Source organism: Callospermophilus lateralis, chromosome 16, assembly GCF_048772815.1.
Source record: "Callospermophilus lateralis isolate mCalLat2 chromosome 16, mCalLat2.hap1, whole genome shotgun sequence".
NCBI classification, from domain to species: domain Eukaryota; kingdom Metazoa; phylum Chordata; class Mammalia; order Rodentia; family Sciuridae; genus Callospermophilus; species Callospermophilus lateralis.
In genome coordinates this window covers 23793962-23807201 of record NC_135320.1, presented here as the reverse complement: position 1 = coordinate 23807201, position 13240 = coordinate 23793962, and the positions used below count along the sequence as shown (strand labels likewise).

General features: G+C 36.2%; 1 protein-coding gene across 1 annotated transcript in view; it reads right to left on the bottom strand.

The window, feature by feature from the left end:
- The window catches only part of Ppp1r42 (protein phosphatase 1 regulatory subunit 42), a 51847-nt gene extending 47250 nt beyond the window's left edge, over positions 1 to 4597 (bottom strand). The window contains exon 1 of the mRNA XM_076836151.2: positions 4517 to 4597. The gene's annotated coding sequence lies outside the window, so the exon portion shown is untranslated. The remainder of the gene's footprint in view (positions 1 to 4516) is intronic.
- Between the last annotated feature and the right edge of the window lie 8643 nt (positions 4598 to 13240).

The following is a 13240-nucleotide window of genomic DNA, read 5'->3' as shown; positions in this document are numbered from 1 at the left end:
AAATTTCCATCAACAGATGAATGGATAAAGAAAATGGAAGATATAACACACACACACACACACACACACACACACACAAAATGGAGTTTTATTCAGCCATAAAGAAAAATGAGCCAGGCACGGTAGTGCACACCTGTAATCCCAGCATTTTGGGAGGCTGACTGAAGAGGATCGCAGGTTCAAAGCCAGCCTCAGAAACATCGAGGCACTAACCAACTCAGTGAGACCCTGTCTTTAAAGAAAATACAAAATAGGACTGGGGATGTGGCTTAGTAGTTGAGTGTCCCTAAGTTCAATCCCTAGCACACACCTCCCCCTGCAAAAAAAAAAAAAAAAAAGAAAGAAAGAAAGAAAGAAAAATGAAATTATGTCACTGCAGGAAAATGGATAGAACTTGAGGCCATTATGGTAAGAAAAATAAGCTATAAACTCAGAAGATCAAGAGTGAGAGTGTTTTCTCTCACATGTGGAAGCTACAGAGGAAAAAGGAAAAGAAAGGTGAGGGGTACATAGGCAGGGATCTCATGAAAATCAAAAGAAAATCAGTAGAGGAAACAGACTGGGGGGTGAGAGGTGCAGATGGAAGTACTGGGTGGTGATACTGACCAAATTGTATTATTATGTTGTGTGCATGTACAAATGTGTAACAAATAACCTGTATTGTAATACACCAAAAAAAAAAATGTGGAAATAAAAAAACTGTGTGCACTTGTCTTATTGCTGAACTCAAAGGAAGTATTTACAACTTTTACCACTAAGTATACTATGTTTGCTGTGAGGTTTTTTTGTTTGTTTTGTTTTTTTTAGTAGCCAGCCATTCTCAGGTTAAGAAATTTCTTTTCTACTCACAGTTTATAATCATTTCTTTTTAAATCACTATTTGGGAGCTGGGGGTTTACCTCAGTGGTAGAGTACTTATTTAGTATGTGTGTGCAGCTCTAGGTTCAATCCCAAGCACCAATAAAGAAAAAATAAAAAATTCATGAACGGATGTTGACTGTGTGTGTGTTTGTGTGTGTGTGTGTGTGTGTGTGTGTGTGTGTGTTGCATGCACATGTATTAGAATATGTGGTGAAATACATTAATAGACTTTTTAATGTTAAAATGTTTTACATTCCAGGGATAGACCACACAGAATAGCATATACTAGACACACTGGATCTAAATGAATTGAGTTTTCTAATATTTTATTTAGGATCTATTTTACCTATGTTTCTTTAGGGAATTTGGCCAGTAATTTTTTTTTCTTTTACTTTTATGGCTGGGTTTTGAATCAAAGCTAACTAAGATCAGTGGGTGAACATTCCTACTTTTTCTTCCTTGAATATAGGAAAACTAACTGGGCCTGGTGAATTCTCATTTGGAGAGTAAGGTTTTGGGGAGATTAATGTTTAATTACTGTTTTGGTTTCTTTAATGAATATAGTTCTCTTCAGGTTTTCTATTTTTTCTGGAATCCATTTTGGTAAATTTTTAATACTTTTATAGCAAATTAACCTTTCTCCTATATTTTAAATTTGTTGTCAGAAAGTTCTATTTTAGTATTCTAGTCTTTGCTACTGCTTTGATAGTTCCCTTTCTCATTCCTAATTTGATTTTTTTCCATTTTCCCCCTGTTTATAGTCTTTCTTGTTTTTTAAAAATATTTTTTCAGTTTTACATGGGCACAATACCTTTATTTTATTTATTTTTATATGGTCCAGGGATTGAACCCAGTGTCTCACGCCTGGTAGGCAAGCACTCTACCACTGAGCTATGATCCTAGCCCAGTCTTTCCAGGTTGTCTGCTTTGTGAGCACACTCAAAGGAAACCAATTTTAGCTTTGTTGACCACCTCTATTTGTATCTCTGCTTCAATTTCGTTACTTTGTTTTTCTCCTTTTGAATTTTCTTTCCTCATACTTTCAGGTTTATTTTGTTTTTCCAAGGTCTAAATGTAGATGCTTGCTTTAATTTTCAGTCTATCTTCTAATATAAATATACATAAATATATTTAAAATTAGAATTTTCTACCCTTAGCCGATTCTACAATATTTGATTTTTGATGTAGATGTTTTCAATTTGTAATATCCTTTTATGATTTTGTTGGCCCATACTTAAAAGGCTTAAGTCTTAGAACTTTTTTTAATGGAAATTTCAATTGGTAACTGAGGTAAACTGCATCTTATTTATTTTTGTAGTAGGGATTAAACCCAGGGACACTCTACCACTGAGCTACATCTCCTTTTTATTTTTTATTTTGAGACACAGTCTTGCTCAAGTTAATGAGGATCTCAGGTTGCTGACCTGGAACTTGTGATCCTCCTGTTTCAGCCTCCTGAGTGACTGGGATTTCAGGTGAGCTCATTGAAAATGCACATTTAAAAAAGGTTATCCACCCCAGGGCCTCCCCCTGGTAACTGAAGGAGATTGCTATACTGGTGTCACAGCAACCCTGTGATATGAAAGTGATCCCCGTGGGGATAACTTTGATCAAAGGGAGACAGAAGTCAAAACTGATTTATTCTCCTTTCCCTCATGGACTTTTGTGAGAGGCATTCATTTCAGAAGATCCCTTTGAAAATGTGGTAGACTTCTGAGTCATACTTTCTTATATTTGCTCTCTTTCCATCTCTGTCCAGTTCATTTTTTTTTCCTTCACTCTACTTTCCTGTGATTGCAACCCAAGAAAAGTGCTATCACAAGTTTTCACTTAAGGCTGTTTTCTAACCTGGGATAAAATAAATTTGGATCTAAATCCTCATAAATGCCTATCCTCATGTAAGACAGGCAGGCAAACCTTTGTCTATATCCTCTTGGAATATTTTTTTTCTGGTTGGACTTGAGAACTAAATTGACATAAGACAGAAAATTTTTATAAGAAGTAAACCTTTCTGCCTATATTTTAAATTTGTTGTCAGAAAAGTATATAAATTTAATATAAGTTTTAAGTGTAATGGGAATCTTTATGGAAATGAAGACTCAAAGACATAGAGCTGAACACTCATACACTGAATTAGAGTAGGAAATTGTGAAAAATGACAAGGCAAAGGGGATTTGGCTAAGGTAGCTGACTGATGAAGAAGTGGCTAGGAAATTAAAGGTTAGTCTAAAAGTTTGTATGGATTTTCCTGTACCTCAACTTCCCATCCTTGATGGTAAGAATGATAATTTTCTAGGATAGGGAAGGACTTTTTCAAATGGAAATTGCATTTCTTGCTTTTCAGAAACAAAACAAAGGTCGGTAATGTTACACCTCTTGTTCCTTAAGGCCTTTAACTCAAAATAGTCAATATGCAAGCGCAGCATATTTTAGGTTGGCCTAATCTTAACTCTGTCACTATAGAGGAATTCTGTCTCTATATTGATGTTTGTGTGGAAGAAAAGTTTTAAGTATTTCAGATAATTAAAAGTAGAAAGAGGCAAAGGTAAGTAAATGAAGTATTTATTAAATCAAAGGAAAACCAATAGACCCAATATTAAACTTAAAACAACAACAAAAAGACACAGCCAAACAAATTTCCAGGGGTTGAATGTGAAAGTGAGAGAACTAAACACTCAAAAATAGGCGACTTTTAACTCAAAAGAACCTGAATTGGGCTGGGGATGTGGCTCAAGTGGTAACGCACTCACCTGGCATGGGTGGGGTGCTGGGTTCGATCCTCAGCACCACATAAAAGTAAAATAAAAATGTTTTATCCACCGAAAACTAAAAAATAAATATTAAAAACAAAGGACCTGCATTGTAGCAGTGCACAAAATACCTTCATTCATTTTGTTAAAATAAAACTTTAAACTTTATTGGTATTGTAGTTTCCTTGTTTAGAGAAATTATAAACTATCAGCAGTTTCAACTGACTCCAATAGTGTGGATTTGGATACATTTTAGAACATAATAATAAAAACAATTCCATCAACACTTTTGAGGTTTCCTTGCTTTGCTTTTAAATGAGATTCATTGTTTTCTAAAGTTTGAGAAACGTCTTTTCTGTATTTCCTCCCACTAGACATGTCATCTCGGGCTCCGCTGGCTAGGATCTCTCTCCAGGTTCCAGCGGGAACAGCTTACAGTTACCTACAGGCGCTCTGGGAGTCACTAAAGGGACCCCTCGACTTTCATCCCCCGGGACTTCCACAGGCCCGAGGAGATGGGCTGTTTCCCGATTTAGTTTCCCCCTACATGCCCACTTAGCGAGTCCCAGGCTCTCGGTGGCCTCAGCCCTCGAGCTTCCAAAGCCCTTCGGAACTCAGGCGCGCCCCCAGACACCTCTCGCTCAGCCCGGCGGCCCCCGCTTCCAGCGTTTCCTTCCCCGGGAGCCGTTTCCCAATCTTCCCTGATCCCGGGCATTCGTTAAAATACAGACTTCCCGTTTTTCTGGAAATTCTAGAGACAGGGCTCAGGGACCTGCATTCTAACAACCGTCCTAGAGAGTCTTACTGGCAGGCAAGGTTGGGAAACGTGGCTCTAGGGTTTCCTCTGTCTCCACGCCTCTTCCCGGAGGTCACCTCACCGCTCGCTAGACGAGTCTAGTCAGTACCTCTGGTTTGGTAAGTTTCGCCGGCCTCCGGCTCCTCGGCAGCCTCGGCGCAGTTGCCGGGCGACCCGACGCTCCCGGTCAGCCAGCTGCTGGAGGGAAGTATCGCGAGGTTGCGGGAAGCGCCCCCTGTGGCCTGGCGCAGGTGCTGTTGATTGTGACGTGGGGCTCCTGGTTGATATTGCCCACTGGACAGTCTGGGGATGGAGGTCAGTTGATTGAACTGGCCATGAGGCATCGGTTTTATCCGCAGCAGACGGGACAATTTTTGTTAGGTCACCATTTCCCACTAGACCATCAGATTTGACTGTTGTGCACAATAACCCTCTTGTCCCAGTAACAGATCACAAAAGGAATTATCTGCATCAAGCCAATTCTTCACCCTTTCTCGGATAAAACCCAAACTCAGGGTGACATTCACGAGTATTCATGTCTTCCCTCATCGTTTGCCACTTGACTCCTACTCTCCAGAATTCTCCAATGTTCGCTGTTCTAAAAAGATTTTCCCTCCCTAATCCTCCCCGCAGAGTAGCACTAGAAGATACTTTATTCTCTTTCATTATTTTTACCTTTTTAAAAAAGGACGGAGTATAAGTGTATCTTTTCTGAAGACTTCCTGCAGACTCCATCTTTGTTAAGTGATGTTACTTTCTGCCCCCAGCATAGCTGGGACGTATTCAGTTCTTTAGAATGGCATTTACCACTTCACTATATGTTGTTACTTATCCAGACTCCAATAAGGTGATACATTATTTGAGGACAAGGATTATATCTTTTACCTTGCTATTCCCAGGAACCAGGAAACTGCTTTGTATATTGAGAAGTCACTTCATAAATGTTTGTAAAATGAAAAATTTATAAATGAAAGAAAGGAAGAATAGTAGTACAAAGAACAGATATTTACAGTGGAAAATGACAGGCTTAATGGAGATACAGTGAAACAATCTGGATGTAAAGGACACAGCATACCTGAGAGTATCCACTGTGTTCTGAGAATACAAGGTTGTCATTGACATTCCTTGAGCAAAGAAGTGTCAAGAGTGGATCTGTTAAAGTTGCAAGGCAGCTTAGAGCCCATAAAGGCAGTCCAATTGACATCTTGCAGATAAGGAAACTAATGGGCTTAGAAAGAGGAAAGAAATGTGCTTAAGGTCATACTTGGGGTGGCAGAGAGGAAACATATTCTTGGGCTCCTGATTTCAAATCCTGTTCTCTTTTCATTACATGTCACTGATCTTTACAATAGGAATAGCCTAAGAAGGGGTTGGGGATCAGGGCAACGAAACCCAAACTTCATTCCATACATTGTTGGTAAAGTCCATTTGTGAGGTAATCTTGGCCCAAATGGAATGAAGACAAATATAAGTAGAAAATAATGAACAAATTTGGGAGATTTCTTGAAATATGACTTAATAGCGATTGGATAAAAAGAGAGAAGAATAAAATTCCCAGGTGTTATGTAGGATGAAGGATTAATACTGGAGAAAGAGGAGAGGTTGCAATAAATTTGAGGGGAAATGGATGAGTTTGGTTTATATACCTTGAATGTGAGATGAGAGAGGTATTTATAGTCTCCAGTAAAAAACTAATTATTGAAACCATGAAGCCATAAGTGGTAGTGAGGGAGAAAGTAAAGAGAAATAGTGGGTCAATAGCTATGCCAACTAGTTGGGATGGAAGAGGGAAGAAAAGCTGGTAAAGATGGCAAAGAAAGATTTATCAGTAGTAATATTTGTTCTTAGAACAAATAATAGTAATTCAAAATCTGGTAATTCGGATCCAGATACAGGGCAAAGAGTTCAAAGAGTATATTCAGGGGGTTATTAACAGAATAAAAAGCTACAGAAGGATGAAAAGTAAGAGTGATCAGAATAATATGGTTAAAACACTAGGATATAAATCAGAAATTCCTCCTATCTATTTTGTAGTCCATTCCTGGGGTAACACTTTTAATAATGCATGCAGGCTGGCCCATTGCTCTTAAATGAGTAATTAGCTGCTAACATTACATTACTAGAAACCTTGAATATCAGTTTCTCCCATTGTACTGAGAGAATATTTTCCTCCCCTTTTCCCACATGTGTGCATGATAGTTGTCTATAATGATAGGATTTGTTGTTACATATTCGTACATGCACAAAATATAACAATATAATTTGGCCAATATCACTTCCCAGCACTTCCCCTCTCCCACCCCTTAGTCCCTTTCCTCAACTGATCTCTGTTTTTCATGAAATTCATCCTCACCTTTCTTTCCCCTTTTCTCTCTAGCTTCTGTATGTCAGATAAAACATATGACTCTTGACCTTATGACTGTGACTTATTTCACTTATATAATGCTCTCTAGTTTCATTCATTTTCCTGAAAATGACATAATTTCATATTTTGTGGCTGGAGAAAATACTTTCTCTTAAACTTTACTTGTTGCATTAAAATTTTTAATTAGTATTTCAAACCATTTTAAACATGAGCAGTCACAAAGTGATTTTTAGTTCCATGAAGAGCAGGATCTGAAAATCTTTTTGGAAAATTTTCTTATGCCATTATAAAAAGGGAGTATGATCTCATATTGGTAAAATTGTAAACACTAACATTTTTATTTTTACTAGTATTTTTTAGAGATTGTGTCTAACTATGTTGCTCTGACCAATCTCAAACTTATGGGCTCAAATGATCCTTTTGCCTGTGCCTTCTGAGTAGCTGGAACTACAGGTATGCACCACCACTCCCAGTTATATATACTTTCTTTTTTAAAAAAATATATTTTTAGTTGTAAATGAACACACAGTATCTTTATTATTTTTTATGTGGTGCTGAGGATCGAATCCAGTGCCTCGCACGAGCGAGGCAAGTGCTTTACCACTGAGCTACGGCCCCAGCCCAATATACTTTCAAATGTCTAAAAGAAGAGATAGATAAATAGATAATAGATTTACATACAGATATGTAGATATACACCCAAATATTTACAAGTGGTTATTTCCTAGTGGTGGGATAGGAATTTTTTTCTTTTTGTTTTTGCAATTAGGCTTTTAAAAAATGATAAAATTACATTTTCAAAGTTCATTTTGAATCCTGCTCTTCATGGAGTTAAAAATCACTGTGATTGCTGGTGTTTAAAATGGTTTGAATTACTAATTAATTTTTTAATGCAACAAGAGAAAGTATTCTGTCATAAGATGTGAAATATAATTCCTGTCTAGTGGCACACTGTGTTCAAGAATCATCTGTATATTTTCCAATGTGGCAGAAATTTGGCAGACTACAAGAAATACTTGTGTTCATTACCACATTTGTAAGTTCAGTGTAAAATACCCTTAAGATTTATACTTTGACAGATGTTGGGAAATTTATATTTGCAAAAAACCATTGTGAAGTCTTGAGAATCATTTTAAAATATACTTTTGAAAGAATGATGGTTAAAAAAGCACATTTTAAAAGCCTCAACTAGAGTTTCCAAGTAACTTTAGACAAAAATATACTTTACATTTTATGTTGTTCCATATTTGTTAGTCACTGTATATTTCCTGAGTATAATACTGCATAGTACTACATAAAGTACTAAGCAAACACTTTAATGATATGTTACCTTTCATTGAGAAATCAAGAAATTAAAGGGTTCAGTCATGTATATCATCACATAACTCCACACAGAAAAATTAACGTTTATTTGGTATCTAAGTCCTTGTATGGTCCTTTCTGCCACAGTGTGGAACTAATGATTTGTTCTGGCCAATAAAATGAATAAAATAAAATAAAATTTATGGGATGTCATTTCCATGATTGGGTCATAACAGCAGACTCAGTTGCTTTGATTAGGCAAGCAGTAATTGGGAATGTCTGTGTGGCCAAGATCTGAGGGTACTCTCCAGCCAATAGCTAGTGAGAAACAGAGGCATTAGTTCATTGAGAAACTAAATACCAAAAATCCCTGTTAGAGCTGGAAGGTTGGTTCTTCTACCAATTGTTTTCAGATGATGCCTCATCTCTAGCCAATGCTTGATTGTAGCCTTGTTAGAGACCCTGAAGAAGAGGACCCAGATTTCTGGCCCATAATATTCTGCAATAATAAATGTGTGTTGTTTCAATCCACTAAGTTTTGGGGTGATTGTTACACAGCAATACTGGAAAATGGACAATTCCCTTAAGGAGAGAAGATTTATTATTCAGAAATTTGGGTCACATAATTTCCATTTTCATAGAAAACTCTGAATGGAAGCTCAAAGGAGAGAAATTAAAGTGACTATAGGAAGGGGAACAAAAGGTTTCTTTGTGAACATATATCTGTATGTAGAAACTGGAAGCTGAAGAAACAATACAAATTCCTTTTACTTCTGGGTGGGTCAGTTTCCACTCGTTATTTCTGTAACCTGTATATGATTATGTACTTGAGAGTTTCTCTAGAAGCTATTCGGAGCCTTCTAATGCCAGGATGCACAAAATATGAGCCCCAATAATGTGATTAAAAACTTAGTAACTGATTTGTCATTTATTATATAACAAATTCTATAAATATAAATCATTGCTCTATAGGTTACATGTAAAGCAATCTATAGTATTTCTTTGATTTTTGGACCTAATCATCAAACAGGCTTCTAGTCATTCAATCCACCAGAATATGAATGTCCTAGAGGCATTGAAAACTCAAAACTGATATCATTTCTATCCTGCACAAATCTAATAGGCTTCCTCTAGTTTGGCTTGTCCACAGTCCATCCTACTACACAAAGTAGAATCAGAAAAGCTGGCTGCCATCGTATATGCCTCTAATCCCAGCAGAGGCAGGAGGATTCTAAGTTTGAGGCCAGCCTCAGCAACTTAGTGAGGCCCTAAGCAACTTGGTAAGACCCTGTATCAAAATATAAAATAAAAAGAGCTGAGGCTCAGTGGTTAAGTGCCCCCCTGGGTTCAATCTTTGGTACTCCCCCCACACCCTGGCAAAACAAGGGACTGTGGTTGCAGCTCAGAGGCAGAGCACTTGCCTAGCTGTGTGGGGCACTGGGTTCAATCCTCAGCACTGCATAAAAATAAATAAAATAAAGGTATGTGTCCATCTACAGCTTAAAAAAAAAAAAACCCAAACAACAAAGTACAGTCAAAGAGCCACCTCCAACACTGTCTCACATACTAGCATTCCCACATTCAGTCACCAAATCAAGTCCACTTAGTGTCAGAAACAACTTTCAAAATTAATTGTTTCACCACTGTCCCCATCACTACTTAAGAATGATAAGAAGGCTGGGGTTGTGGCTCGGTGGTAGAGTGCTCACCTAGCAGGTATGAGGCCCTGGGTTCGATCCTCAGCATCACGTAAAAATAAATAAAATAAAAATATTTTGTTCAACTACAAATAAAAAATAAATATTAAAAAAATATTTTCTTGGGTTCTGTTTTTTAAAAATCTATTATGTTTAATACAGTCCACTTTTAAATATTAACATGCATTTCCACTAAAAGGTCAAACTGCATAAATATAATGTGAAATATGGCTGTAAATTAAATGATCTCAGCTGAAAGTCAGTTTCATTAAAAATACATTTATATTATACAGTTATAGTAAAAAATATATTTTCTGAAAAATATGTTGTAAAAATTTCCAATGGCATTCTAATCTTTGTTTCATCTTTATTTCTGAAATATTTATTGTCAATAAACTAACAGCTAAGTGTTTTATGAAGAATTTACAAGAAAGGAACTTCTAATTATAGAAAAAGTTTAGGTTAAAACAAAAAGTGTAGGTTCAGTTTCGGAAACAGTTCCTTGCTTATATTTTAAGAATTAAGGGGGAAAAAAAGATGTTTTATACGAGAGGTAAAGAACCTTTCTGTCTTCTACTAGAAATCCAAGACTTTGCTTAAATTTATCAGGCCAATAATAAGTTCAGCAAAAGTTTAATTAGTTGGTGATGGATTGAGGCTAAGAGTGAAACTTAGTAATGTCATATACTCTATCCTCATGTCTTTTAAAATAATTTGTTAAAATAAATGAAAACATATTATACTTGTACTTAATTGCTTCATTTTGGGGGTACCTATCTGCTTATTTTAAAAAAGTTCCCCCTTCTTGCTTATTTTTTTAACTGGTGCATTATTATAATTATTTCATGTTCATCTTTGAAGATTGCTGGTGCTTTTTAAAAAATTAGTATATGGCTTTTTGCATATTTCTGCAATAACAACCTTTCATTGAAAAAATGAACTTTTTTAAACTCCTGTTTTAAACCTATTAAGAAAATTTGGGAAAAGGTATTCATTTTATATGATCTTACTGTGTGGCAAAAGTCATGTTCCCATAAAAAAGACATGAACACATTTAATTTTGTCCTTACTAAAAACATTATATTGTTAATTCTTAAAAGCAAATTGAGCTGGGGATATAGCTCAGTTGGTAGAGTGCTTGACTTACATGCACAAAGCCCTGTGTTCAATCCTGGGCAACACACACACACACACACACACACACACACTAAAACAAAAGAAAACAAAACAAAACCATCACCAACCAAAAACGAAAACAACAAAAACAAAAGAAAATTGAGTTTCTTGGCTGAACTTTTCTATCAAGTACCTATGATGTGCCACTATTCAAGGTGCTAAGTGCTAGTGGGTGAGATCAAGTCCTTGACTCCATGGAGCTTATATTCAAGAAAGGTGAGTCAGTAGACAAGTAAACAGTGAACAAGATAATTTCCTGTTGTGATAAATTCTGTGAAGGAAACCAATAGAGTGAACCCTAACTAGGGTTTAGAAGTGAGAATGGAAGGAAAGGAAGAAGTGTTTTTTTAGGGTGAAGATGACAGGCTAGGTCTCTAGGAGGAGACAGGCATCTGATTCCTCAAGAATGAGGAATCAAGCCTGTGAGAAACTTCAAGGAGCCTTCCAGGCCCTGGAAGCAGCCAGAGCGAGAGTTTGAAAAGAGAAGAAGCTGGGTGAATGTAAGGACCAATAAAGGGAGGGGAGAATGGAATATGAAGGAAGTAGATTAATATTTTTTGTTGTACTTGGGCACAATACCTTTATTTTATTTATTATGTGGTGCTGAGGATGGAACCCAGGGCCTCGAAAGTACTAGGTGAGTGCTGTACCACTGAGCCACAACCCCAACCCTAGAAACCAGATCTTGAAGGGTCCTTAGGCCATAGTGAGAAATTCAAATTTTGATACATTGTGGCATTTACATCCTAAGGCAGAATGTAAATCTTCCTTTTGTTACTAGGAAAATATATTATATTTAGAATTTGAGGAAGAGAGCCGGTGCTACTTTATTATAAGTTGAAAATCAAAAATCTGATGGAAATATAATACTTTTGTAGTGTGATACTAATGAATGAATAGTGTTATTGAGGATGCCCCTAGAACTCTCAGGAGGATCCTGAAAATTAGAAAATATAATCCAAAAAATATTATTCCCAGCTGGGCATGGTGGCATACGCCTGTAATCCCAGCAGTTTAGGAGGCTTAGGCAGAAGGATGGAGAGTTCAAAGCCAGCCTCAGCAAAAGCAAGGCACTAAGCAATTCAGTGAGACCCAGTCTCTAAAGAAAATACAAAATAGGGCTGGAGATGTGGCTCAGTAGTTGAGTGCCCCTGATTTCAATCTCCAGTACTGCCCCCAAAATGTTATTCCCAATGTGACAGTACTGGGGGTGCAGACTCTTGGGGAGGTGTTTTGGTCATGAAGGTTGTCCATAAGAATGGACTAATGCCACTATAAAAAGGTCTTGTGAAAGCAAAATATATATATATATATATATATATATATATATATATATATATATATATATATATCTGCAACTTGTGTTCCAAATTTTCTTATTCAATATAGGTTTTGTGGGGCTGGGGGTTGTAGCTCAGTGACAGAATGCTTGCCTAGCATGTGTGAGGCACTGGGTTCGATCCTTAGCACCGCATGTGAATAAGTAAAAAATAAAATAATTTTTAAAATACAGCTTTTGTTTTAGTTATGCTCTTTAGTGAAATAGTTGTAAAGCACATGGTAATAAATTATTTTTATTTTTAGATCTTGAGAGAATTAGAAGTCCATTCTGTTAATGTTTGTCTAAATGAATTGTCATTTCAATAGCTCATACTTCCTTAGTTTTAAGTGATATAATGTTTATTTTAAATATTAAGATTAGTTAGGAAGCTTGAAAATTTACCTCCTAAAAAGTGGCATTCATGTGTAATTCTGACATCAGTAGCATATCAAATTAACTTCCTTGAGGCTAGAGAATATTTCAGATGGTTGTAGTTTTTAAATACAGTATTCTCATATATAAGAACAAATATTAATTTCTTATTTTGTCTCTTTATATTCTTTTATTTTTTTAAGCTCCAAATCTTTATTTTTATTTATATGTGGTGCTGAGAATTGAACCCAGTGCCTCACACATGCTAGGCAAACATTTGCTCTACTACTGAGCCATAATTCCAGCCCTAAGCCCCAAATCTTAATAGCCTCAACTATGTTGAAAAATCATGGATGAGAAACTAGATGGATTACATAGGAGTTGAAGTAAAAAGTTAAAGCTCAACAAATACATGTTATGAAGGACTTATTCAGCATTATTGATACAAATAATAGTGAACTGAATATAAAGAGGAGGTATGAAGTATTAAGTTATAGGATAAAAAATTTATCATATAAATCAAATATTTATTTGGAGATGATTTTATACCAAGAAATTTTTTTCAGGAAGTAAGTTGTTTAAAGTAATTATTTTCAATAG